The sequence below is a fragment of the Dendrobates tinctorius genome, unplaced genomic scaffold (assembly GCF_039654945.1).
Source record: "Dendrobates tinctorius isolate UK_male_01 unplaced genomic scaffold, ASM3965494v1 ptg000151l, whole genome shotgun sequence".
Taxonomy (NCBI): Eukaryota; Metazoa; Chordata; class Amphibia; order Anura; family Dendrobatidae; genus Dendrobates; species Dendrobates tinctorius.
This window is the reverse complement of record NW_027361818.1, coordinates 23,245,129-23,270,240: the sequence shown is the minus strand read 5'-3', so window position 1 is coordinate 23,270,240 and position 25,112 is coordinate 23,245,129. Positions and strand designations below refer to the sequence as shown.

Genomic DNA, 25,112 nt, shown 5'->3' with positions numbered 1-25,112 from the left:
TGACTTTTCTTTTACTTTTGACATATCCCCAAAATCCTTTAGTATTGCTTTTGACATCTCTTGCAAGCCTCAATTCATTTTCAGCTTTAGTAATCTGATATGTGCCCTGCAGGTTCTGCAGACAGCATTATATTCTTCTTTAGATATACCTCCCTCTTTCCATTTTATAAACATTTTTTTCTTCCTTTTTAGCATGTGCTTAAGTTCTGTGTTCATCCATCCTGGTTTCCTTAAATGCTTCCTATTCTTCCCTCTTTTCGGAATTGTTAACAACTGTGCTTTGAGAATTTCATTTTTCAAGATTTCCCATCCTTCCTGGACATTTTTGTCTTTAAGGATATCCAGCCATTGGATCCCTCCAATTCTCTTTCTGAATCCCTTAAAATCTGCCTTTCTGAAATCTAACCTTGACGTCTGAGTCTTCACAGGTCTTCCGCCTCTAGTTATCCAAAATTCTAAAATAGCATGGTCGCTACCTCCTAGGGTCCCAGCCACTTTTACCTCCTCAACCATTTCCTCCCTGTTTATAAGGATTAGATCCAAGGTAGCAGTTCCCCTTGTTTTCTCCCTTACCTTTTGGAAGATAAAGTTGTCAGCAAGAGAGGATAAGAATTTCCTTGACCTGTTAGTTTTGCCTGAGAGAGATTCCCAACAAATGTCTGGATAGTTGAAATCTCCCATGACAACTATGTCATATTTTTTGGAGAACTTGGCCATTTGATGCATAAAGAGTTCATCCATATCTTCAGCTTGCACAGGCGGCCTGTAGTAAATGCCTACAATGGTGTCCTTTCCATTGTTCTGTCCTTGTATTCTTACCCAAACAGTTTCCACAGAACTCCCAGTCTCTGAAGCTTCAATCTCTGTGCAGATATACGCGTTTCTAACATACAATGCGACACCCCCTCCTCGTTTATCAAGTCTGTTTCTTGCAAATAAGTTGTATCCTTTTAGTCTTGTATTCCAATCATGTGTATTGTCCCACCAAGTCTCAGTGATTCCAATGACATCATATTTCTTTTCCTGTGTTCGTAGTTCCAATTCTCCTTGTTTGTTGCCCATGCTTTGTGCATTAGTATAGAAACACTTTAGTTTGTGATTGGTTTCTCTTTCTCCAATATTTTTATTAATTAGATTCTTTCGTCTTTATTCTTCCTTTCCACTTCTAATAGCAGAGTTCTCAATAGCATTTGTCAGGTGTATGGCTTTTTCTGGTCTTTTGCTTCCCTTCCCATGTTGTTCTAGTTTAAAGCTCTCCTTACAAGTGTAGCAAGGCGACTTCCAAATACCTGCTTTCCAGTCTTCGTAAGGTGCACCCCATCTCTAGCAAGTAGTCCATCGTATAAGTAGTTCACTCCGTGATCCAGAAATCCAAATCGTTGCTGACGGCACCATCGACGTAGCCAGTTGTTCACCTGCAGAATCTTATTCCACCTCCTTGTTCCATGGCCATCCACTGGGAGGATGGAAGAGAAGACCACCTGCGCTCCCAGTTCTTTCACTTTCTTGCCTAAGTCTTCAAAGTCTCTGCAGATGGTTTCCAGGTCGTTTCTTGCGGTGTCATTTGTCCCCACATGTAGTAGCAGGAATGAGTAGTCATCTGTAGGTCTGAAGAGTCCGGATATCCTGTCAGACACATCTTTAATTTTTGCACCTGGAAGACAGCACATTTCTCTTGAAGTTATATCCGGTCTGCAGATAGCGGCCTCTGTTCCTCTCAACAGGGAATCCCCCATGACCACCACTCTCCGTTTCTACTTCACAACATTTTTCTTTCTCCATCCAGGAGGACTCTGAAGGCGTACAAGGTTGCTGTTTGTTGGCAAAGTCTTATCCTGATGTATTTCTTCATCGTTTTCCTGCGTGAGAGCCTGATACTGGTTTCTGAGCAGTATGGGTGCTGACTGCCTCCTGATCCTCCTGCTTCTCTGGGTCACATGTCTCCATTCCTCTGTTTCTTCAGGTGCACTTCGAATTTCTTCTCTTTCTGTAACATGAAGAGATAATTCTGCTCTGTCTAAGAACTCTTCACCTTCCTTAATGATCTTCAACGTAGCTAACCTCTCTTTGAGATTTTGCAACTTTTCCTCCAACAGGGACACAAGCTTGCATTTGTGGCATGTGAAGTTTGGCTTTTCCACTGGTAAATCTGTGAACATGTAGCAAGAAATGCAGCTCACCAAATGGCTCCTGGCCTCTTCCATCTTGAGATTTCTTAAAAACGATGAAAGATGAGCCAAAATTCCGATTTCCTCTTTTCAGCTGCAACGGCCAAAACCCAGTGATCGTTGAGCTCGCGGAGACTCTTCACTTATCCCAGAAGGCACTGGGAATATGCAAATGATCTCCTCAAGACTCTTCCCCTGGATGGACTGTCTTTTTTCGGCCTTACTAACTATGTTACTATGTTACTATGCTACATGTAATTATGAAGGAAAAAATGTTTCTTAGCATTTTTCCCTTTAAAAAAAATTTGGGTTGGTTTGGTAGGTTTTTTTAAAAATCCGTAAAACCAGCACACATTAGTCTGACAACATTATTCCCAGATACCATATATGAATCAAAAGACATGCCGGCATCTTCTCCATGCTGTTCCTATTTAGTTTTAGCCCTCCCTATCCATTTCGGCTTTTTTCTCACGCCCTAGTCCTGTTTGGTGTTGGATCCAGCTGAAAAATATTCGACTTTCCCATTGACTTACATTAGATTTGGTATTTTGGATGAATACACGGATTATAGAATTTATTCTCCCGAATCCGAATATTTCACTAATAGCCGGCATCTGCCTGCAGCTACAACAGATTTAACTTGCTACAGTTACTGAAGATTAACTGTTTAAATGCTGTTGCCAATATTTGACTGCAGCATTTAATTAACATAACTTAAATATCATCATAAAGATTCAATCACAGGAAAACTTTGAGTCACCGCAGCAGCTAGAGGCCTATTGAACGCCTCAATAACTGCCAGTGCTAGTAGTCTTAGGCCAGTATCACACATCCGGTACCGATGATATCCGTGTCCGTGTGTACCATCCATGTGTGATCAGTGTGCTGTCCATGTGAATACGTACCAGAGTCAAAGATTTGTATCTGAAAATGAAGGGATAGTGCGATAATTAAATGGTTAGAGATGTCGGAGGTGGGATCCATTATGGATTATGTATTTAAAGTGTGTCAAAAACGTTTGTCTCAATGACATCTCAGCTTTGTCTTGTGTGTTAGTAGTCCTTTAGCGTTGCAAATATGTCAAGGTCTAGACACCTGACTAATGAAGAAAAAAATTCGTTTGAGGCTATGTGCCCACGTAGCATTTTTTAAACGCTCAGGAAACGGGTTCTCCTTCCCAGAAAAAAAAACGCGCGTTTTTATGTGTTTTTTTCCGCGTGTTTTTTGGACTTTAGGAAATAGCCAAAAACGCGGACCTAAGCTGAAATTAATGAACATGCTGCGGTTTTTACCGCTAAGAGTTTCCTTAGTGGTAAAAAAAAACACATCCATTGGCACAAAAAGGCCAAAATGCATTTAAATGAATGGGATGCTTCTTTTAAGCACTTTGACCCCGAAAAACGCATCAAAAATGCTTAAAAAAACGTTACGTGGGCACACAGCCTTACTGTTAACCCTATAACTTTAAAAATGCACACGGACGGCACACGTGTGCGGTATGTGTTTACACGGACCCATTGACTTGTATGGGTCCGTGTGATCCGTGCAGCTGCACAAAAACGGACATGTCGACGTGTGGGTCACTCGGACACACAGTCCATGAGAAAACATGGATATGTGCACAGACTCATTCATGTGAATGGGCCAACGTGTGTCAGTGTCTCCGGTACATGTGAAAGCTGCCACCACACGCACCGGAGACACTGACGCGTGAAACCGGCCTTAGTCTCAGCCACAGAATGAGCTACACAGGTGACCCACAGTTTTCCTGTATTTAGTAATGTATACACTATTGTCTGCTTTACAAGCGATTAAAGGGAACTAAAAAAAGTAAAATAAAATTTTAATTTAAAAGTAAATACAATAAAAATTATATAAAAGTTGACTTGTCACCCCTTTTTTCCCCTTAAAAAATAAATAAAATTAAAAAGATATATATTTGGTATAGCGGAGTCCAAACAATGGCCGTTCTAGAGAACTATGTTTTAAATCTTCATATATTAAGTTTGTTGCTTAAAAAAAATCAGAATGTCAGAGCTGTTATTCTCAGAAAAATGTAGGAAAAAAGTTATAACCATTGGTACAAGGAAGAGAAAATTGTAAAAAGTCCCTAGCCATTCTATTGTATTAAATAATGAAAATTCAAATCTTTCATTAAACCGGGTTTTGCAAATTTAATAAAGCTGACAGCATTAAACATATGGAAATTAAGAAATACTAATAGTAATAATAGATCAGTGGAAACATTGGCCCCCATACATTATTACACTGGTGCCTTTTCTGTTTGTTTTTCATTTGCACACTTTTCTTATTTTAATTTGAACATTTTTAGAAAGCCCATATTACATGCGATCATATCCAGTGATGTTTATGCCCTAAGTACTTTGAAATTATAAAAGTCGATTAATTTGTGAAAAATAAAAAAAAAATGTTCTTTTTTTTTCTTTCGTCCGTTTGATGACTTTTTAGCATAAAAAAGTCACACATTTTCCTAACTAGCACAAGATTTGATTAAAAATAACTGGAAAATATAACATCATTCTCGGGTGGAGCTGCTGAACTTTTGCGCCAAATTTTGTGAGGTTTAGAAAAGTCACAATGTAATGAATCAGCTGAAATCATCAGAAAGCAATAACCTGGCCCAAAATAATAAAAAAGACAAACTTAAAATAGAGATTAAACTTTCTGCATATTAGAAGAATGAGCCACAAGTGAAAAATCTGAAAATCTCCAAAAACCTGACAAAAAAGGCACAAATGCAATAATAAATTAAGTCTCCCAAAAACAAAAGTCACTAAAAAGATGTTCCTATTGTCCAGATGCTACAGTTCAAAACCCTAGCTATGACATACAAAGCCATCCACAACCTGTGTCCTTCATACATCTGTGACATGGTCTCCCGGTACTTACCCACATGCAACCTTCGATCCACTCAAGATCTCCTTCTCTACTCCCCTCTTATCTCTTCTTCCCACATCCGCATACAAAGCTTCTCCTGTGCTTCCCCCATAATCTGGAATTCTACCCCAACACCTCTGGCTCTCACCTACCTGGAAACCCTCCAAAGGAACCTGAAGACCTACCTCTTCCGATAAGCCTACAACCTGCAGTGATCCTCAGTCTACTGATCCGCCGTCCGACCAGCTCTACACTCTCCTAGTGTATCCTCACCCATCCCCTGTAGACTGTGAGCCCTCGCGGGCAGGGTCCCCTCTCCTTCTGTCCTTGCATGTGTCTTGTATTGCTCATGTTTATTGTACTTGTCTATGTATGCCCATTTTTCACATGTAAAGTTCCATGGAATGATTGACGCTATAATAATGAATAATAACAATGTGATTAGGACCCAGAGTGTTTTCTGCAATACATTACTGAACTCACTGAGATTTCTCAAAATATAAAGAAACTTAATGAACATTAGAATTTCCACTTTTCTGAAAATATGAATTGCCTTTTAAGGAGAATAATGCTGCTTTTGTCTGTTGAAAATATTCTATTAGTAATAGTAAAATAACAATGAAGTAATCCTACTTACAATGTTACACGGTGGCAGCCATCCAATATGATAGTCCTTTGTGAGATGACCGTCACAATGTTACTATCCATATATATATATACACAATATATACAGCATATATGTAAATGGAAGGAAAGGTTTCATCATTGCGTGAGGATTCTCTTGTGTCTAAAAACACAGAGGAAAATGCTTCTAATGATAATCTTTATAAATAGATCACAAAAAAGTTTTTAAAGTAAATAGTAGTACTTTATCAAATGTGTTTACTGACAACAGAAAAAGCTAACAAAGTTTAAAGTAAAATGTATATTCTGATGTAAAAGTTGAGTAAAGATACTTCTATAGCCCCCATCCTGGATCTGCCCCATACCCCCCCATTCACCTTCTCTATGCCATGGACTTCTATAGCCCCGCCCTGGATCTGCCCCCATCCACCTTCCCTATGCCATGGACTTCTATAGCCACACCCTGGATCTGCCCCCACCCACCTTTCCTACAACCCCTACCCAACATCCCTACAGTCCCTATTCCTGTTCCCTTTTGTACACTTGCTTTGGCAAAACTAATGTGTATTTAGTCCTGCCAATAAAGCTTCTTTGAATCTTGAATCTTGAAGTTACGTAAACACTTGAAGAGGACCCATCAATAGGTCATAAGTGGCCAGCATTTGCTCTCATTTTACTGTCACTGCACCCCTGGAGATGAGTGGGATCAAATCTGTGGGGCCAATATGTAGAGATGAGCAGGAGATGGAAATAGCAGAGAAATGGTTTATTAACCAATGTGTTTCAAAGTGACCCACTTCTTCATCAGGACATCCACAATGATACTACTATTCCTGTTTCCTGCTCATCTCTGGCCTACTGGCAGGGCAGAGTTTAACCCACTCATCTCTAGCCTCACAAAGTTAGTGTGATACCAGTCACTTCTCATAAATGGACTCCTTGACCATTCAGACTCACGGCTTAAAGTCAGAATATCAGGAGAGTACGTCATAAACAGAAGGAAGAGACAAAAGCATGATCAGGAAAGGTCTCAGGTCAGAATACCAGGAAGATAACAATTCACAGCAGAAGGGGTTAAAGAGTTGTATGGTCAGAATGAAGTCCAAAGTCAGGCAGCAAATGATCAAGCATATAAAACTCAAGGCACAGGGAGCACAAACCTACTAGATGAATGTACGTCTGGCAGAGGTCTGGGAGAAGCAGCTCAGTTAAGTGTACAGGGTAGACTGATCTATAGACCTGTCTGAAGGAAAATATAAAAAGGTGATGTGTACAATGCTTTATTCGGACTTAAATGTATATGTGTGGGACAACAGCTGGAACTGGGAAAAGACAGTGTAGTACTGGGTTTTGGCCACAAGATGGAGACAGAAGTGATAAAACGACTCAACAGCAGTTTTAGGCTAAGGAAACCGCAGTCATGGTGGGCGGAGTTACGGGACTGTGAAGGGGATTTCCAGAATGAGGAAATAAAAGGAAGGAGAGTCCCAGGGGCAGGGCAGACAACTAGGAGGAGACAGAAGAGAGAAGAGCTCAGGAGGAAGATGGAGGGAGGAAGAGCTCAGGAAAGACAGAGAAAAGAGATGGATACTCGGAGGGGGGTGGCCCTGATAGGATAGCTGCAGTGCGAAGGACGCAGGACAAAGGAGGCCTGGGGTACCAGACGGCTGGACACTGAAGGAGCAGTAAGTGTCGCAGCGGGCAGACTCGGCTAGGGGATAAAACTGTGGCTGTGGGCCTAATGGCAACCACAGTGTAGGAACCCAGGGGTCTTCGATGAACAAGAGTAGGAGGAGGTGACAGGTACCCGGGTCTAGCAGCAGAAGCTGTCCTGTTTGCTGTGGATGTCAAGAGGAAACCCAATAAAGTTGGACCTGGTTGAACGAGTTTCTGCATCTGTCGTCAGTCTGTCTCGCGGCCGAAAGGGACCACCTTACAGTCGGCACACGCACTACATAAGTAGCATGGCAATCACCCAGAACAGTGAATACTTGGAGACAGCTGATGTCTCCCAGTCACAGATTGGATAGTCGTACTGTCAATCAACACACTAACAGCTCAGTACACCCCTGTACCAGACTGGATGGCCAAGCTGTCAAAGTACTGACAGCTTCAGCATGCCCCTGTACCAAATTGGATGGCTGAGCTGTCAGTAACTGCATCCCAGACACATAGGGTTGGAAACGTGACAGTATCCACTCTTCTATGGTGGGTCACTGGACCCTAAGATTTCCCAGAAAATTTTAGATGGAAGGCCCTAATTAACCAATTGGCCTATGCATCTCTAGCAGTGACACAGGATCTCTCCTCTGGTTTGCATCCCCTTCAGTGGATGAGGTACTGGAGGGAATTACAGACCCTCCTAGAATCTACAACTCTGAAACTCATATTCCAGGGCACTGACTACTGAAAGTGGAGGAGATGGGGATGAGGGAGACAATGCAGAATGGACATACTCCTTTAAAAGGGATTTATGGAATATGGTAGAGATGTGAAGTGATAAAGGAAGCTTTAATCTAAATGCCACAGGACTAACCACCTCTCGGATCTCATATGGACCAATAAACTTTGAACCCAACTTTGCCAACGGCACTTTAAGTTTAGTTTTCGTAGAAGACAGCCAAACTTTATCCCCAATCTTAAAAACACGACCCACCGAAAGTCTTCTATAAGCCTCTCATTTTTGTGAATCTGAGCAGTCCCAAAATTCTTCTGAACCTCGCTCCAAACATCCCCAAGTCACTGTACAGCAATCTTCACCCCAGGGCATTCAGAATTAATCCTAGAAAATTCACCAATATGAGGATGAAAACCATAATTACAGAAGAACTGTGAAGTTTCAGTAGATTGATTTACCCAACTGTTAAAAACAAACTCAGCAAGAGGCAAAAATGAAGACTAATCCTCCTGTTGAGCCACCACAAAGGACATCAAAATCTGTACCAATGAATGATTTGCCCTTTCAGTTTAACCATTGGTTTCATGGTGATAGGCAGATGAAAATGACAAGTCAATCAATAGTTTACTGCAAAAAGTTCTCCAAAATGTATAGACAAATTGTACTTCCCTATCAGACACAATGTTCAGTGTTATGAATGGGTCACCGAGGAGGAGAGCAGGCCCAGGCTAAGCCACAGAAAACCAGAGAGGTTGGTAACTAAGTGGATTGCAGACCCCTGATCCTATCCACACAACTAGCAGTAGCCGTGGAGCGTACCTACGATGATCCTAGACGCCTCGGCACAGCCGAAGAGCTAACTATGCCTAAAGCAAGAAAGGGGAAATCTAAACTGCCCCACAGCAGACACCAAAGGAATAGATAGCCCCCAAACATATATTGTTGGTGAGACAAGATGAAAACACAAACGCAGGCAGGAAAATAGACTGAGCAAATGATGGGGCCCACACTGACTAGACAGGACAGGAAAGGAAAGGCACTGTCTGCAACCATGCAAAAAACCCTGCAAAAAGTCCAACACGTATGATGAACAAAAACACTGAAGTCGCACGACTTCACCCCCACTATATCAGCACTCTGGTCTATTCTAAAAGCAGAGCAAAAAGAGACCAATCTAACAGGGGACAAAACAAACTGGCACAAGCAGTAACATATGGGCGGTGATTCAGCACAGCCCCAGCCGGATCTGGCTGACCCGCACAAAGCAGAAATAGACAAAACCAGATCAAATGCAAACAGAATAACAAATGAACCACTTAGCTGAACATGCAGGGACAGAGCTGGAGACATCAGACCTCAGGAGGAACAGGAAGAAAATCACCAGCAGGGACAGAGGGAGTCGGCTGTCTAAAATCCCAATCTGAAACCCCAGATCTCCAATCGTCATCCTCATTATCAGGTGGCAAGCCTCTGTCAATCAGATAAGCTCCTTTACCTCCAGTAACCACCAGAGGGAGCCGAGAAAGAGAACTCGCAACCCCTCTGTCAATCTGACCAGCTCCACTACCTTCAGTAATAACCAAAGGGAGGCCAGAAAGTGAATTCACAACAGTACCCCCCATTGAAGAGGGGTCACCGAACCCTCATCCACGCCACCAGGCCGATCAGGATGGGCCCGGTGAAAAGCACGAACCAATCTTTCGGCATGAATGTCAGAAGCAGAGACCAAAGAATTATCCTCCTGGCACATCCCATAGTCGAGTGCCTATATCCCCATCACACATCCTCCATCCCATAGTCCCATGCCCATATACCCATCACACATCCTTCACCCATAGTTCCATGCCCATATACCCATCATACGTATTTGCCATCCCATAGTCGAGTGCCCATATACCCATCACACATCCTTCATCCCATAGTCCCATGCCCATATACCCATATACATATTCGCCATCCCATAGTCGAGTGCCCATACACCCATCATACATCCTTCATCTCATAGTCCCGTGCCCATATACCCATCATACATATCCTCCATCCCATAGTCCCGTGCCCATATACCCATCACACATCCTTCATCCCATAGTCCCGTTCCCATATACCCATCATACATATCCGCCATTCCATAGTCCCATGCCCATATACCCATCATACATATCCTTCATCCCATAGTCCAGTGCCCATATACCCATCACACATCCTTCATCCCAGAGTCCCGTGCCCATATACCCATCATACATATCCGCCATCCCATAGTCCCATGCACATATACCTATCATACATATCCACCATCCCATAGTCCCGTGCCCATATGCCCATCATACATATCCTCCATCCCATAGTCGTGTGCCCATATACTCATCACACATCCTTCATCTCATAGTCCAATGCCCATATACCCATCATACATATTCTCCATCCGATAGTCCCGTGCCCATATACCCGTCATACATATCCTCCATCCCATAGTCCAGTGCCCAAATACCCATCACACATCCTCCATCCCATAGTCCCGTGCCCATATACCCATCACACATCCTCCACTCCATAGTCAACCATTATGACATCATAATGAGACTCTGAGCTTGCAACCTATGATGACATCAGCGTCGCCATGGCAACCATTGTGACATCATAATGAGGGGCGGGGCTTGACACACACACACTTTTTCCCCAGTATGTAGATAGGGGCAAAATTGTTTGGTGAATTGGAACGCACGGGGTTAAAATTTCACCTCACAACATAGTTTAGGACGCTCTCGGGGTCCAGACGTGTGACTTTGGCAAATTTTGTGGCTGTAGCTGCGACGGTGCGGATGCCTATCCCCGACATACACACATACACACATACATACACACTTTGAGCTTTGTATATTAGATGTTCTTTCTATTATTTTATGGAATTTACACAGCAAAAACACAGCCTCAATTTTATTATTTCCAGACAAACTTTTTAATATCTGAAAGGTTAATAAAAGTATCAATTGTAAAACAAATAATGTGAATCCACATCTCAAAATCCCCAAAAAATATTGTATGTGCCCTTTACTTTATCTACATATTTTGTATATCATTGTCACAAATTACCCATTTATTGGTCATTTCCTGTAGAGACTTTTTGATGTCCTTATTTCTCAGACTGTAGATAATGGGGTTCACCATCGGAGTGAATACAGTGTATAGCAAGGCTAGGAATTTATTAGTTTGTCCTCCTTTAGGGAAAAGATAAACACTTAATAAAGTAATGTAGTATATGGAAACTACAATGAGATGGGAGCTACAGGTGGAGAAGGCTTTCTGTCTACTGATGCGGGAATGGAAACGTAAGATGGTGACAATAATGTTATTATAGGAAGTGATAACTATAGTGATGGGGATGAACAGTAAGATGAAACACATTATGAAGATCTCTAACTCAATTGTGTAAGTGCTAGAGCAGGCTAATTCTACCAGAGGAACAAGATCACAGAAAAAATGGTCAATGATATGTGGTCCACAAAACGTCAGCAAAGATATAGTAACACAGTACATCAATGCAATGGAAAAACCCAACACCCAACACATGGTGGCCAATATCACACAGTGGTCACTTGTCATGATAGAGGTATAACGGAGGGGATTACAGATGGCCACATATCTGTCATAAGACATCACCGTGAGGAGGAAACATTCAAATGCTTCTGAGGTAGCAAAAAAATAAAACTGAGATATGCAACAGATAAAAGTAATGTGCCCCTCATTACACAATAGAATGTTAAGCAGTTTGGGGACAATGTCTGTGGTCAACAAGATGGAGAGGTGTGAGATGAAGAAGTACATTGGAGTGTGGAGGTTCCTGCTGGTGGACACCAGGGTGATGATCAGGAGATTCCCACATATTGTCCCACAGAAAACCACCAGGAGAAGACAGAACAGGAAAATATTTAACTGTTGGCCAAGTTGAAATCCGAGAAGGAGAAAATCTACATCCGATGTCATATTTTTCTCCTGCATAGATAATAACATAAATATATTATAGTAGAGTAGAATCATTTAAAATATTTTAAAGTTGTGTCACAACACGCTTTGCTTTTAAAAACCCTTAACAGCGCCCGCTGGGGGAACAGGACGAGGTGAGTGGCGCATTTTTTTGTTTGCAAGTAATTGTAGGTGAAATATACTGCATGGAAGGCTGTGCGAGGGCACAGTTGAGGACCGTAAATTGCCAGGGGAGTTGAAGGGGGGTACAATAGGTTCACCATAGTGTGCATATGAAGGGTACTGTGGATGAATTCACTGTGGGAGTGTAGGTAGGGTAACCGGGGGTAACCGACAGGGGGGTGGTCTGTTACTGGCCGCAGACAGACTTGAGACAGAGACAGGATCGTGTCCAACAGGTCTTCTTTATTGATAGTCTTTCCATGACCCACAGCACCTCACAGCAGCTGCACGTAAATCTCCGCAGGCTCACACAGCAGCTGCTCGACAATCCCCGCAGCCGCACACAGCAGCTGCTCGACAATCTCCATAGTCGCACACAGCAGCTGCTCGACAATCTCCACAGCCGCACACAACAGCTGCTCAACAATCTCCACAGCCGCACACAGCAGCTGCTCGACAATCTCCACAGCCGCACTCAGCAGCTGCTCGACAATCTCCGCAGCCACACACAGCAGCTGCTCGACAATCCCCGCAGCCACACACAGCAGCTGCTCGACAATCTCCACAGCCGCACACAACAGCTGCTCGACAATCCCCGCAGCCACACACAGCAGCTGCTCGACAATCCCCGCAGCCACACACAGCAGCTGCTCGACAATCTCCACAGCCGCACACAACAGCTGCTCGACAATCTCCACAGCCGCACACAACAGCTGCTCGACAATCCCCGCAGCCACACACAGCAGCTGCTCGACAATCCCCGCAGCCACACACAGCAGCTGCTCGACAATCCCCGCAGCCACACACAGCAGCTGCTCGACAATCTCACAGCTGCACACAGCAGCTGCTCGACAATCTCCACAGCCACACACAGCAGCTGCTCGACAATCTCACAGCTGCACACAGAAGCTGCTCGACAATCCCCGCAGCCACACACAGCAGCTGCTCGACAATCCCCGCAGCCACACACAGCAGCTGCTCGACAATCCCCGCAGCCACACACAGCAGCTGCTCGACAATCCCCGCAGCCACACACAGCAGCTGCTCGACAATCCCCGCAGCCGCACACAGCAGCTGCTCGACAATCTCACAGCTGCACACAGCAGCTGCTCGACAATCTCCACAGCCACACACAGCAGCTGCTCGACAATCTCACAGCTGCACACAGAAGCTGCTCGACAATCCCCGCAGCCACACACAGCAGCTGCTCGACAATCCCCGCAGCCACACACAGCAGCTGCTCGACAATCCCCGCAGCCACACACAGCAGCTGCTCGACAATCCCCGCAGCCACACACAGCAGCTGCTCGACAATCCCCGCAGCCACACACAGCAGCTGCTCGACAATCCCCGCAGCCACACACAGCAGCTGCTCGACAATCCCCGCAGCCGCACACAGCAGCTGCTCGACAATCCCCGCAGCCACACACAGCAGCTGCTCGACAATCTCACAGCTGCACACAGCAGCTGCTCGACAATCCCCGCAGCCACACACAGCAGCTGCTCGACAATCCCCGCAGCCACACACAGCAGCTGCTCAACAATCTCACAGCTGCACACAGCAGCTGCTCGACAATCCCCGCAGCCACACACAGCAGCTGCTCGACAATCTCCACAGCTGCACACAGCAGCTGCTCGACTTTGTACACTGGCCTGGGTTCCTTCACTTTCTTTTATTGGCAAATGGACGTCCCTTGCGGCTCCTTCACTGTGGCTGCCCTAGGCCTACCACCACAGCGTTTCACCAGTCCGAGTCCGTTCGTTTTGTGGTACCTCAGGCTGTCTCTGTCTGCGGCCCTTCCTGTCAGGGCCACCCCCCGTGACCTATTCCAGCTGTCAGTCCCTTCTGGAGCTTCTGCTCTGTTTTCTCTCCTCAGCAGACCTTGCTGTTTCCTGTGCTCCCCTTGCTGACTGACTTTTCCAGAACCTTCTATCTTCCTTTTATAACCTTCCCGTTCCGGTAACTCCGCCCCCCCATGACTTGACAGTTTTCTTAGCCAATGGCTGATGTTCAGTCCTATCCTCACACTCTTCACTGCCCTCTAATGGTCAAACTCTACTATTACACTCTTTCTCTTTATCTCCAGCTGTTTTCCATCTCTCACTATAACAGTCCACCTACAATGCATGACACCCTTTACCTTACTACTGCAGACAGGTCCGTCCGTCAGTCCACCTTCCCTACAGGAGTGTCATACTGTGTTTGGGGGCACTTATCATGGGGCAGTTGAGGGAAAACAGGGGATGAGGAACCTGGGCCCCTGCACTGCCCCTCAGGCTAAGTAGGTGCCCTGACTTTCCCTAACTTGGGGGAACACTTTATGGTAGTGAGGCCCTATCTCCTGTTTAGCCCTGAGCTAAACCCCCAACCCCCTCCCCAGGAAGTGAGATAGGGAATAAAGTGAACTGCATCAATAACACAAAAAAAGGAAAGAAAAAACAAACACCTCAGGGTTAAAACAACTAAACAACAAAACTTAGCTTTCTGTGCTATAATGCACCGAACAGCAGAGTTAGGCACCAGATGAAGGTTATAGCTGAAGTTCACCACACACAGCCAGCTCCTGACTCCTGCTTGGCTGGTCTCCAAAGAGAAATAGTATCACCAACAGTGAGTTGCAGCACCAGGTGGCCTAATAAATGGAAGTGGGAGTGGCACCAACCTGCAAAGATAATTAATCACAATGCAGTAACTCCAGCGGCCACCGGGGGGAAAAACCCACCAGCAGACTAACTAAAGTTGTAGTAACACCAGCGGCCACTGGGGGGAAAACTGACATTAACCCCTGATGGCCAGGAAGGAAAAAAGTTTAAATGTGAGCAGCCCAAACTGACAGATCCAAAAACGGATCGTGACAGCACTTTTGCTGACATCATACTTTATGGGTGCAATGAAAGAGGAATCTATGGTTTCAGTAAGAGGGAAATTACCTTGTAAAGCTTACAAAGTTGTGAGATATTCTCTTCTGTTACCACACCAAATTTTAATTACTAATTTTTTGGGGTGGTGGGTGACACATAGAACTTCAATGGGGTTCCATGGTTTCTATGTATGCCTCTGTATCTACCCCAAATTTTATATATGTTTTAAAATATCCTTTTTCTAAATTTATTTTTAGACTTGATCCTACAATTTTGTTTTTCACTTTCACTATATCCTACAATCCCAATAGTATTGCAGTATATAGCCAAAATCAAGGTCTCTGGCTGGGCTTCAGCTAGGCACAGCAGCTGCCATGGCTGCCAATCAGCCCTCAATGAGAGATTGAAATCATCTATTAAAGGGTTAGCAGCGCTCAGAGCTCAGCTCAGCTGCAGTCCCCAATGTGACAGGAAGATGCCAGCTGTATAACACAGCCAGCCTCTTCCTGGTAGGCTCAGCTCCTGAGCCCGCTCTATTTATTAATGAAGTCCTAATGTTGAATGTTGCCTGCAAAAAGAAGAGAATTGATCTGACACTTCAAATAGAATGCAACATTGTATTAAATTAGTATTCCATCAATAAAAACATGATTCAAGGGAAATACACATTCTGAAATGGATAAATGTATCATCCGAGGGAGGTGAAAATCATCAGAGAACAAAAATTCATAGTTCTGGTTGACGTGTTTCGAAGTGATACTTATGTGCTCGTGGATGAGTGAGCTGATCATATCTCTTTTTTTAATTAATGTTGAATGTACCAGTACATCCAACAGCAGGAAGTCTGACAATGGACTGTTATGTAGCCAGCTGGGGTCATTTAATAGTCACAGTTGTCCAGGCTAAATAGACCCTAAGACCTCTTTCAGGTGTCCATTTTCAACATAAGAAAGCTATCTGTTTTTTTCACATATAGCAATCATACCTAAAAAATTGTGTCAGATCAAAATCGACAATGCAAGTTTATAGGTTTGCTAAACACTTCTGACGACACTTTGATGTCATTCCGAGTTCTGTCCGATTTTCACGGGATGTTAGATAGGAGAAAGTGGCAGAACTTTTTTTTTCATGTATGAGAATAACTGATGACACCTGGACTAAACTCTGGTGAAGGCATGATTAGGACACGAGCATGTTATCCGAGCACGCTCGCTCATCACTAACCACCGCCATCACCCATACACTATAGATGGCTGGCAGACCACAGGACAAGACAGGGAGTGTAGAAGAGATGTGGAGGCAGTGAACACTCAATGCAATCACGTCCAGTGGAGAGGGTTAGGAGGATGGACAGAGCGACCAGTACTACTAACACCAGGGGGCGCCATATTAAACATCAACAGTTCTTTTCATTCAAAGGTGGCAGAGTTTTTAATACAGATAAATTACAAAAATGTTTATTTACAAGATTTCTGAAGTATTAATATTATGTTGTTCTTTGGCTCAACTGCTTTAAGGTCAGTATTGGGTCCTCTTCGTTTTAACATATTTATTAATCACCTTGTAGGGGGCATAGAGAATACAATTTCAATATTTGAAGATGACACTAAACTCTGCAGGGTAATCAATACAGAGGAGGACAATTTTATATTACAGGAGGATTTATGTAAATTAGAAGCTTGAGCTGATAAATGGCAAATGAGCTTTAATGGGGATAAATGTAAGGTCATGCACTTGGGTAGAATGAACAAGATGTATAATTATGTGCTTAATTGTAAAACACTGGGCAAACTGTCACTGAAAAAGACCTGGGTGTATGGGTGGATGACAAACTCACATTTAGTGGCCAGAGTCAGGCAGCTGCTGCAAAGGCAAATTAAATAATGGGATGCATTAAAAGAGGCATAGATGCTCATGAGGAGAACATAATTTTACCTCTATATAAGTCACTAGTGCGACCACACTTAGAATACTGCGTACAGTTCTGGTCTCCGGTGTATAAGAAAGACATAGCTGAACTGGAGCGGGTGCAGAGAAGAGCGACCAAGGTTATTAGGGAACTGGGGGGGGTTAGCAATACCAAGACAGGTTATTACACTTGGGGTTATTTAGTTTGTAGAATCGAAGGCTTAGGGGTGATCTTATTACAATGTATAAATATATGCGGGGACAGTACAAAGACCTTTCTAATGATCTTTTTACTCTTAGACCTGTGACGGGGACAAGGGGGCATCCTCTACGACTGGAGGAAAGAAGGTTTAAGCATACTCACAGATGCGGATTCTTTACTGTAAGAGCAGTGAGACTATGGAACTCTCTGCCATATGATGTTATAATGAGTGATTCCCTACTAAAATTTAAGAGGGGACTGGATGCCTTTCTTGAAAAGTATAATATTACAGGGTATATACACTAGTTTCCTTAATATTGTGTTGATCCAGGGAGCTAGTCTGATTGCCGTATGTGGAGTCGGGAAGGAATTTTTTTCCCCAATGTGAAGCTTACTGTTGCCACATGGGTTTTTTTTGCCTTCCTCTGGATCAACATGTTAGAGCAGGTTAGGATAGGATATGGGTTGAACTAGATGGACTTAAAGTCTCCCTTCAACCTTAATAACTATGTTACTATGTTACTATAACTATGTAAATTCTGGCATTATGTTGTTTCATGTCATCTCTACTTTCTGTACATTGTTGTAAATTTTCTGCAGAAATTCAGCAACAAAATTTCTTGAAAGAAACCAATGTATGCGCCCAGCCTTGCTTTTCATATCACTTACCTCTGATATGTTCATCTTCTTGTTCTTAGCAATAAAAGGAACAAGTCATTGTAATATTCATCTGAGAAGGAAAGATCAGTGGAAAAACGTCCACGATGACATGATGTCGGTAAGTGCAGCTTAATATCACAGCTCGTCCAGTAGAAAGATCTGTAAAGTTTTCAAATATTAAAGAATTAGAAAAAAGAAATTGATTGGTTCCCTATATAAAAAAGAAGGCGACTAAAGAACGAAAAAATTCTATTTACTCTTGTGAAAAAAAAACCTTCATATTCAAATATATAAATGAAACTGCCTCTAACCAGTGACCAATTACACAGGACTGTTTTACATGGAAGAAGCGCTAATAACATGACCTGATGTGAAGAGGAGATGGAGCTGAGAAACAGTGATCAGAATAAGCTCATTTTAATATGAAAACCTCAAGCAGATATTGAGCATTTGCTGTCTCTTTCTTGGTTAGACTGGAGCATGACCTTTTTATGAGACACATGAGACTAATGCACACATCCTCCTCCAGCTTCTCCATTACTTCTCCTCTGCTTCTCCCATCAGTTTATCTTTGGATCTTTCACCGCTTCTTCTAAAGCTCCTCCTCGGCTTCTTTCCTCATTTCCCACCAGTTCTCCTATTGCATTTTGACTTCCCCTTTCACACAAAACCAATTTAAATCTGTGGCCTCGATATGTTTTTGCACTGCACTCCTGATATTTATCCATATCATTCTCTTCCTCTCGTCTCCTTTAAGGTTTGCCGTTTTTTGTTCATTCAATGTCTAAAAAAATCTGAATAAAATGCAATTCAAAATTATTTATATCCCGTCGTGGTACAAAAAATCCTTCAACTTATCCATCAAGAAATCAACCCTCACACATCTCTGTTAGCCAAAAATAATAATTTTTATAGCTCTCAAGGAAATGTTTGGAAAAAGTAGAAACACTTAATTAATATAAAATATAAATTTTGCATCATTCTAATCATATAACTCAAAGAATAAAGACATCTTATAAAGTTACACCCAATGGAAATTCGAGTAAAAATAAAAACACTTCTTGAACTGCTGTTGATTTGTTCATACTGCCCCCTAAAAATCGAATAAGGCTCTGTTCACATTTATCCTGTGCTGTAGACTTAGTGCTTATATCAGGGTTTTCATGTACAGTACCTCACCAAATAAACATGTTTTAGATGAAAATTCAGACATAACTACTCACTATAGCGGAACAAACTCCTTTTGGCCCCTCTTTCTTCTTTGTCCTTTTAGGCTTCTTTTTAGAGCACAAAAGTGTGGCCATTCATTACTGTGCCCACCTAAAAATGCACCACAGGAGCAGCCAAACAAAGTTCAAAGTGACCACAACTGCCTCATTATAATGAGTATTTTTTGAGGGAGAGTTTAACCTGAATCGTGTTTTTGTGAGTTACGTGGAAACCCTGATGTAAGTACTCATCACAGAGCGCAAGAATTGTGGTCTCAGCCTTATACTGAATGTTATCAAAAAAATGTTACAATCCCTAAAATGTTATTAAGAAAGGCTGCAAATTATGTCACACTTCCCACCTGTTTTTGGAATTATAGGGTGTTTCCCCAGTTTGACAGAAAAAAAAACTTTGGAAAAAACAACAGATTGCAATCCCCAAAAAATCCAGTGAAATCTGGCCTCCCAAATTCTAATGTCCCTCCATTCTGAGCCCCATGGCATGTCTAAACCATAGTTATCATCCCTATGTTTGCCATTGCAATACTGGATAGAACACACTTAACAATTTCCAGGGTTCGCGCCGCCAGTAGCACAAGCTGGGTACATTATATGGACAGTGATCAGACATATTCTCCACAACAATGCATGGCAAGGATGTGGCAGATTGAGAACACTTGTGAGGCCAAAATAATCACTGCAGACATAGTTTCATTAACTGAGAGGTTCATTTTCTTATGGGGTCTAGTTTGTAAAATAGGGTAACTTTTGGGGGTTTCGGCCGTTTGTTATCTCGGGGCTCTGTAAAATGATGTCTGCAACTATTTCGGCTCCAAACAACAAATAGCACTTCTTCTGTAATTCTTCATTTTTTTCTTTCCTTTGCCTAAATTCCTAAGCAGCACTTGAAGGGTTAAAATGTTTCCTAATAGAAGTTTAGAATAATTTTAGGGGTGCGGTCTTTAAAATGTTCTCAATTTTGGTTTTCTTAAATATTGGCCCCTCGGTCATTTCAAAACTTGACAGGTCCGTAAAAAGAAAAGACAATTTCTAAATTTCCTTAAAAAAAAAAAAAAAACAATACAAAATTGCTGCTAAATTTTAACCTCTAATTTGAAAAATGATGCTGACGTGAAGTAGACAAGTGGAAAATAATAGCGATTAACTATTTTGTGATTTTTTTTTTCTACATGGTATAAAGCGGGTGTCCACTTTTAAATGCTTTTAATTTGGGCTAAATAAATAAATGCATTTGGATTTCATTAAAAATGTGGCACCTTTTGCGTCCTGCAGCTGCTGTATTACATGTTTGGCTGCAAAATGAGTTAATGGGGTGTTGGTATAAGAAAAGAAAAAAATAAAGGCACTGATAAAAGTGCCTAGTCAATAAAGGGTTAATTGTGTGTCATCAGGAAAATGATAATCTTTTATTATACCAGGTTTTGCAATGTTAATAAAGTTGACAGCATTAAACATGTACACATTAATAAATAATAATAGTAATAATAAATCAATAAAAACATTGGCCCCCATACATTACTGCATTTGCGCCTTTCTTGTCTATTTTATTTTTTGCATTTTTCATTTGTTTTTGATTTGCACACTTTTCTTCTTTTAATTTGAACTTTTTTTTAAGCCATATTACATGTCATCATACACAGTGATGTTTACTGCCCTCAGTACTTTAAAATGGCGGAAGTCGTTGATTAATTTGCGCTAAATCAAAAATGTTCCTTTTTTCTCATTTCAACTTTTGGTGACTTTTTAGCACAAAAATATCACATGTTTTGGTAAATAGAGAGAGATTTTAGTAAAAAAAATAACATATAACATAATCCTCGGGTGGAGCTGCTGAACATTTGCGCCACATTTTGTGATGTTTAAAAAAAGTCGCAATGTAATGAATCAGCTGAAATCATCAGGAAAGCAACAAAAGAGCCTAAATGTAATATAAAAAATCAGATAAACACAAGTAAAACAGAGATAAAAATATCTGCAAATTAGAGGATGAGTCATAAAAGAAAAATAGGCGAAAATCTCTCAAATATTTGTCAAAAAAGGCACAAATACAATAATAAATCAAGCCTCCCAACAAGAAAAGTAAGGAAAGAAAAAGCTAAAGTGATTAGGACTCAGAGTGTTTTCTGCAATATGTTCCTGAAATCACTGAGATTTCTCACAATGTCATGAAACTTAATGAACATCAGAGTTCAGAACTTTCTGAAAATATGATTCACCTTTTAAATGGAATAATGCTGCTTTTGTCTGTTGAAAATATTCTATTAGTAATAATAAAATAACAATGAAGTAATCCTACCTACAATGGTACACGGTGGCAGCCATCCAGTATGATGGTCCTCTGTGATGATCGGCACAATGTGACTTATATATATATATCAATGTGAAGAAAAAGAAGAAGAAATATGCAGCACTCACCAATGTAGCTGAAAAACTGTGAGTTTTTATTTCACATAATTTCCATCAATTGTGTGGACATGCAGGACGTGGAGGAATGCTAGGGGAGGGAGGTGCCGGACAACGGCCGTTTCGCGATTACTCGCTTCTACGGGTCCAGACAATTGATTCACATTGAAATATTCATGTTTTTTCATGCAAGCACCTCCATTTTTTGACTGAATTATATGCCGCAATGCTTCAGATAAATAGCTCCGTCTGGTAATGTGGTGATTTGTGTGCCCTAGTATGCCGTTCATCTGTTTTCTTTCTGCTGGAATTATATATATATGAAGATTTATAACAGGAAAGGTTTCATCATTATGTGAGGAATCTCCTGTGTTTAAAAACACCAGAGGGAAAAGCTTCTAATGATTAATCTTTGAAAAGAGATCATAACAAAGCTTTGAACCCCTTAACGACCTCTGACGCATCCATGCATCCTGGCTGGTACTTACCGACCTTGTACTTATGGATATGTCATGGCGATCTTCCGCACAAAGGGGCTGTGCACATGTTCACCACTGAGTAATCAGCTGACTCAGTGCCCGCACCGCTCCCTACACTTTAACCCCCTAAATGCAGCATTTAGAAGGCATGCAGAGAGAGAGAGCCACACTAGAGCTAGCAAACTTGCTACATCATACTCAGAGAATGGTGGAGCACGTCTATCGGTCAATGCAGCGCTGACAGTTTGTAAAGTATAGCAAAACTCCTGCTTGTTATACTTTACAAGCGATCAGATTGCAAAAATTAAAAGTCTTAGGGTTCATACTTATTTGCGAGAAATCCGGACGAGTGCAATCCGATAAAAAAATCGGGTTGAATGCTGACCAATATTATTCAATGCTGCGATATGCTGTGTATCTCGGACGAGACTCGCCAATGCAAGTCAATGGATACGAGAAAAAAATCGCACAGCACTTGCACCATGCAAGTGCTATCCGATTTTTATGCACCGGTGTCCTTTGATAATCTGGCAATTCATGTGCTCCATACAGTAAAATCACACTGACAGGTTATAATAGAATAGATAGAATAGATATATACACATAGAATACATAAATACTGCATGTATATATATATATATATATATACACTAGCTGAAGAGCCCGGCGTTGCCCGGACATAGTAACCAACTGTGGTAACTTATAGCAAATTATATTGATTATATCGCACATAAAAACATTTCATATCATATATTCAACACTACAGATATGCAACAAAAATTAACTATACGATTACCCAAGTATTGATAGTATTTTATTTTCAACTCATTCAAGAACCTTTTGATAAACAAAATTTTTGGTTTTTCCTTTCGGTGCAAAGATGAACAGATTTTTGGCAGTTCCAACTCTTGAACAGACCACGTAAAGTTGACCATGAGAAAAGCATGGAGATTGCAAATCGATCCCTACTACTTAAATCGATCCCTACTACTTTCAAGGACTGTCCCTGAGCATTGTTAATGGACATTGCAAATAGCAGCTGAACTGGAAACTGGAGGCGTTTAAAATAAAAAAACAAATCAGATGGAAAGAGTGGAATTCTTGGAATGAAAATGTCCTCTCCTTTGGCACATCCTGTTTCTGAGCCGTGTATCTAACCCTATCCTGTGTGATACTGTCTGCTGAGCTGTGTACCTAATCCTATCCTGTGTGATACTGACTGCTGAGCCGTGTATCTAATCCCATCCTGTGTGATACTGACTGCTGAGCTATGTATCTAACCCTATCCTGTGTGATACTGACTGCTGAGCCGTGTGTCTAATCCTATCCTGTGTGATACTGACTGCTGAGCCGTGTATCTAATCCTATCTTTTGTGATACTGACTGCTGAGCCGTGTATCTAATCCTATCTTGTGTGATACTGACTGCTGAGCCGTGTATCTAATCCTATCCTGTGTGAAGCTGACTACTGAGCCGTGTATCTAATCCTCTCCTGTGTGATACTGACTGCTGAGCCGTGTATCTAATCCTATCCTGTGTGATACTGACTGCTGAGCCGTGTATCTAATCCTATCTTGTGTGATACTGACTGCTGAGCCGTGTATCTAATCCTATCCTGTGTGAAGCTGACTAATGAGCCGTGTATCTAATCCTCTCCTGTGTGATACTGACTGCTGAGCCGTGTATCTAATCCTATCCTGTGTGATACTGACTGCTGAGCCGTGTATCTAATCCTATCTTTTGTGATACTGACTGCTGAGCCGTGTATCTAATCCTATCTTGTGTGATACTGACTGCTGAGCCGTGTATCTAATCCTATCCTGTGTGAAGCTGACTACTGAGCCGTGTATCTAATCCTCTCCTGTGTGATACTGACTGCTGAGCCGTGTATCTAATCCTATCTTGTGTGATACTGACTGCTGAGCCGTGTATCTAATCCTATCTTGTGTGATACTGACTGCTGAGCCGTGTATCTAATCTTATCCTGTGAGAAGCTGACTACTGAGCTGTGTATCTAATCCTATCCTGTGTGAAGCTGACTACTGAGCCGTGTATCTAATCCTATCCTGTGAGAAGCTGACTACTGAGCTGTGTATCTAATCCTATCATGTGATACTGACTGCTGAGCCGTGTATCTAATCCTATCCTGTGTGACACTGATTGCTGAGCCGTGTATCTAATCCTCTCCTGTGTGATACTGACTGCTGAGCCGTGTATCTAATCCTATCCTGTGTGATACTGTGTGCTGAGCTGTGTATCTAATCCTATCCTGTGTGATACTGACTGCTGAGCCGTGTATCTAATCCTCTCCTGTGTGATACTGACTGCTGAGCCGTGTATCTAATCCTATCCTGTGTGATACTGTGTGCTGAGAAGTGTATCTAATCCTATCCTGTGTGATACTGACTGCTGAGCCGTGTATCTAATCCTATCCTGTTTGATACTGACTGCTGAGCCATGTGTCTAATCCTCTCCTGTGTGTTACCGACTACTGAGCTGTGTATCTAATCCTATCCTGTGTGATACTGACTGCTCAGCCATGTATCTAATCCTATCCTGTGTGATACTGACTGATCAGCCATGTATCTAATCCTCTCCTGCGTGACACTGACTGCTGAGCCGTGTATCTAATCCTCTCCTGTGTGATACTGACTGCTGAGCCGTGTATCTAATCCTATCCTGTGTGATACTGTGTGCTGAGCTGTGTATCTAATCCTATCCTGTGTGATACTGACTGCTGAGCCGTGTATCTAATCCTCTCCTGTGTGATACTGACTGCTGAGCCGTGTATCTAATCCTCTCCTGTGTGAAACTGACTGCTGAGCCGTGTATCTAATCCTCTCCTGTGTGATACTGACTGCTGAGCCATGTGTCTAATCCTCTCAAGCGTGAAACTGACTGCTGAGCTGTGTATCTAATCCTATCCTGTGTGATACTGACTGCTGAGCCATGTGTCTAATCCTCTCCTGTGTGTTACCGACTACTGAGCTGTGTATCTAATCCTATCCTGTGTGATACTGACTGCTCAGCCATGTATCTAATCCTATCCTGTGTGATACTGACTGATGAGCCGTGTATCTAATCCTCTCCTGTGTGATACTGACTGCAGAGCCATGTATCTATTCCAGTCGTGTGTCA

At 42.2% G+C, this 25,112-nt stretch overlaps 1 long non-coding RNA gene across 2 annotated transcripts in view; it reads right to left on the bottom strand.

Annotated features, from left to right (window-relative positions):
* The window catches only part of LOC141050272 (uncharacterized), a 32,402-nt gene extending 10,327 nt beyond the window's left edge, over positions 1–22,075 (bottom strand). For both annotated transcript variants that reach the window (XR_012220509.1, XR_012220510.1), the window contains exons 1-2: positions 21,984–22,075; positions 17,873–18,022 (exon numbers count right to left, since the gene is read on the bottom strand). This is a non-coding gene — a long non-coding RNA (uncharacterized lncRNA). The remainder of the gene's footprint in view (positions 1–17,872; positions 18,023–21,983) is intronic.
* Positions 22,076–25,112: the final 3,037 nt, after the last annotated feature.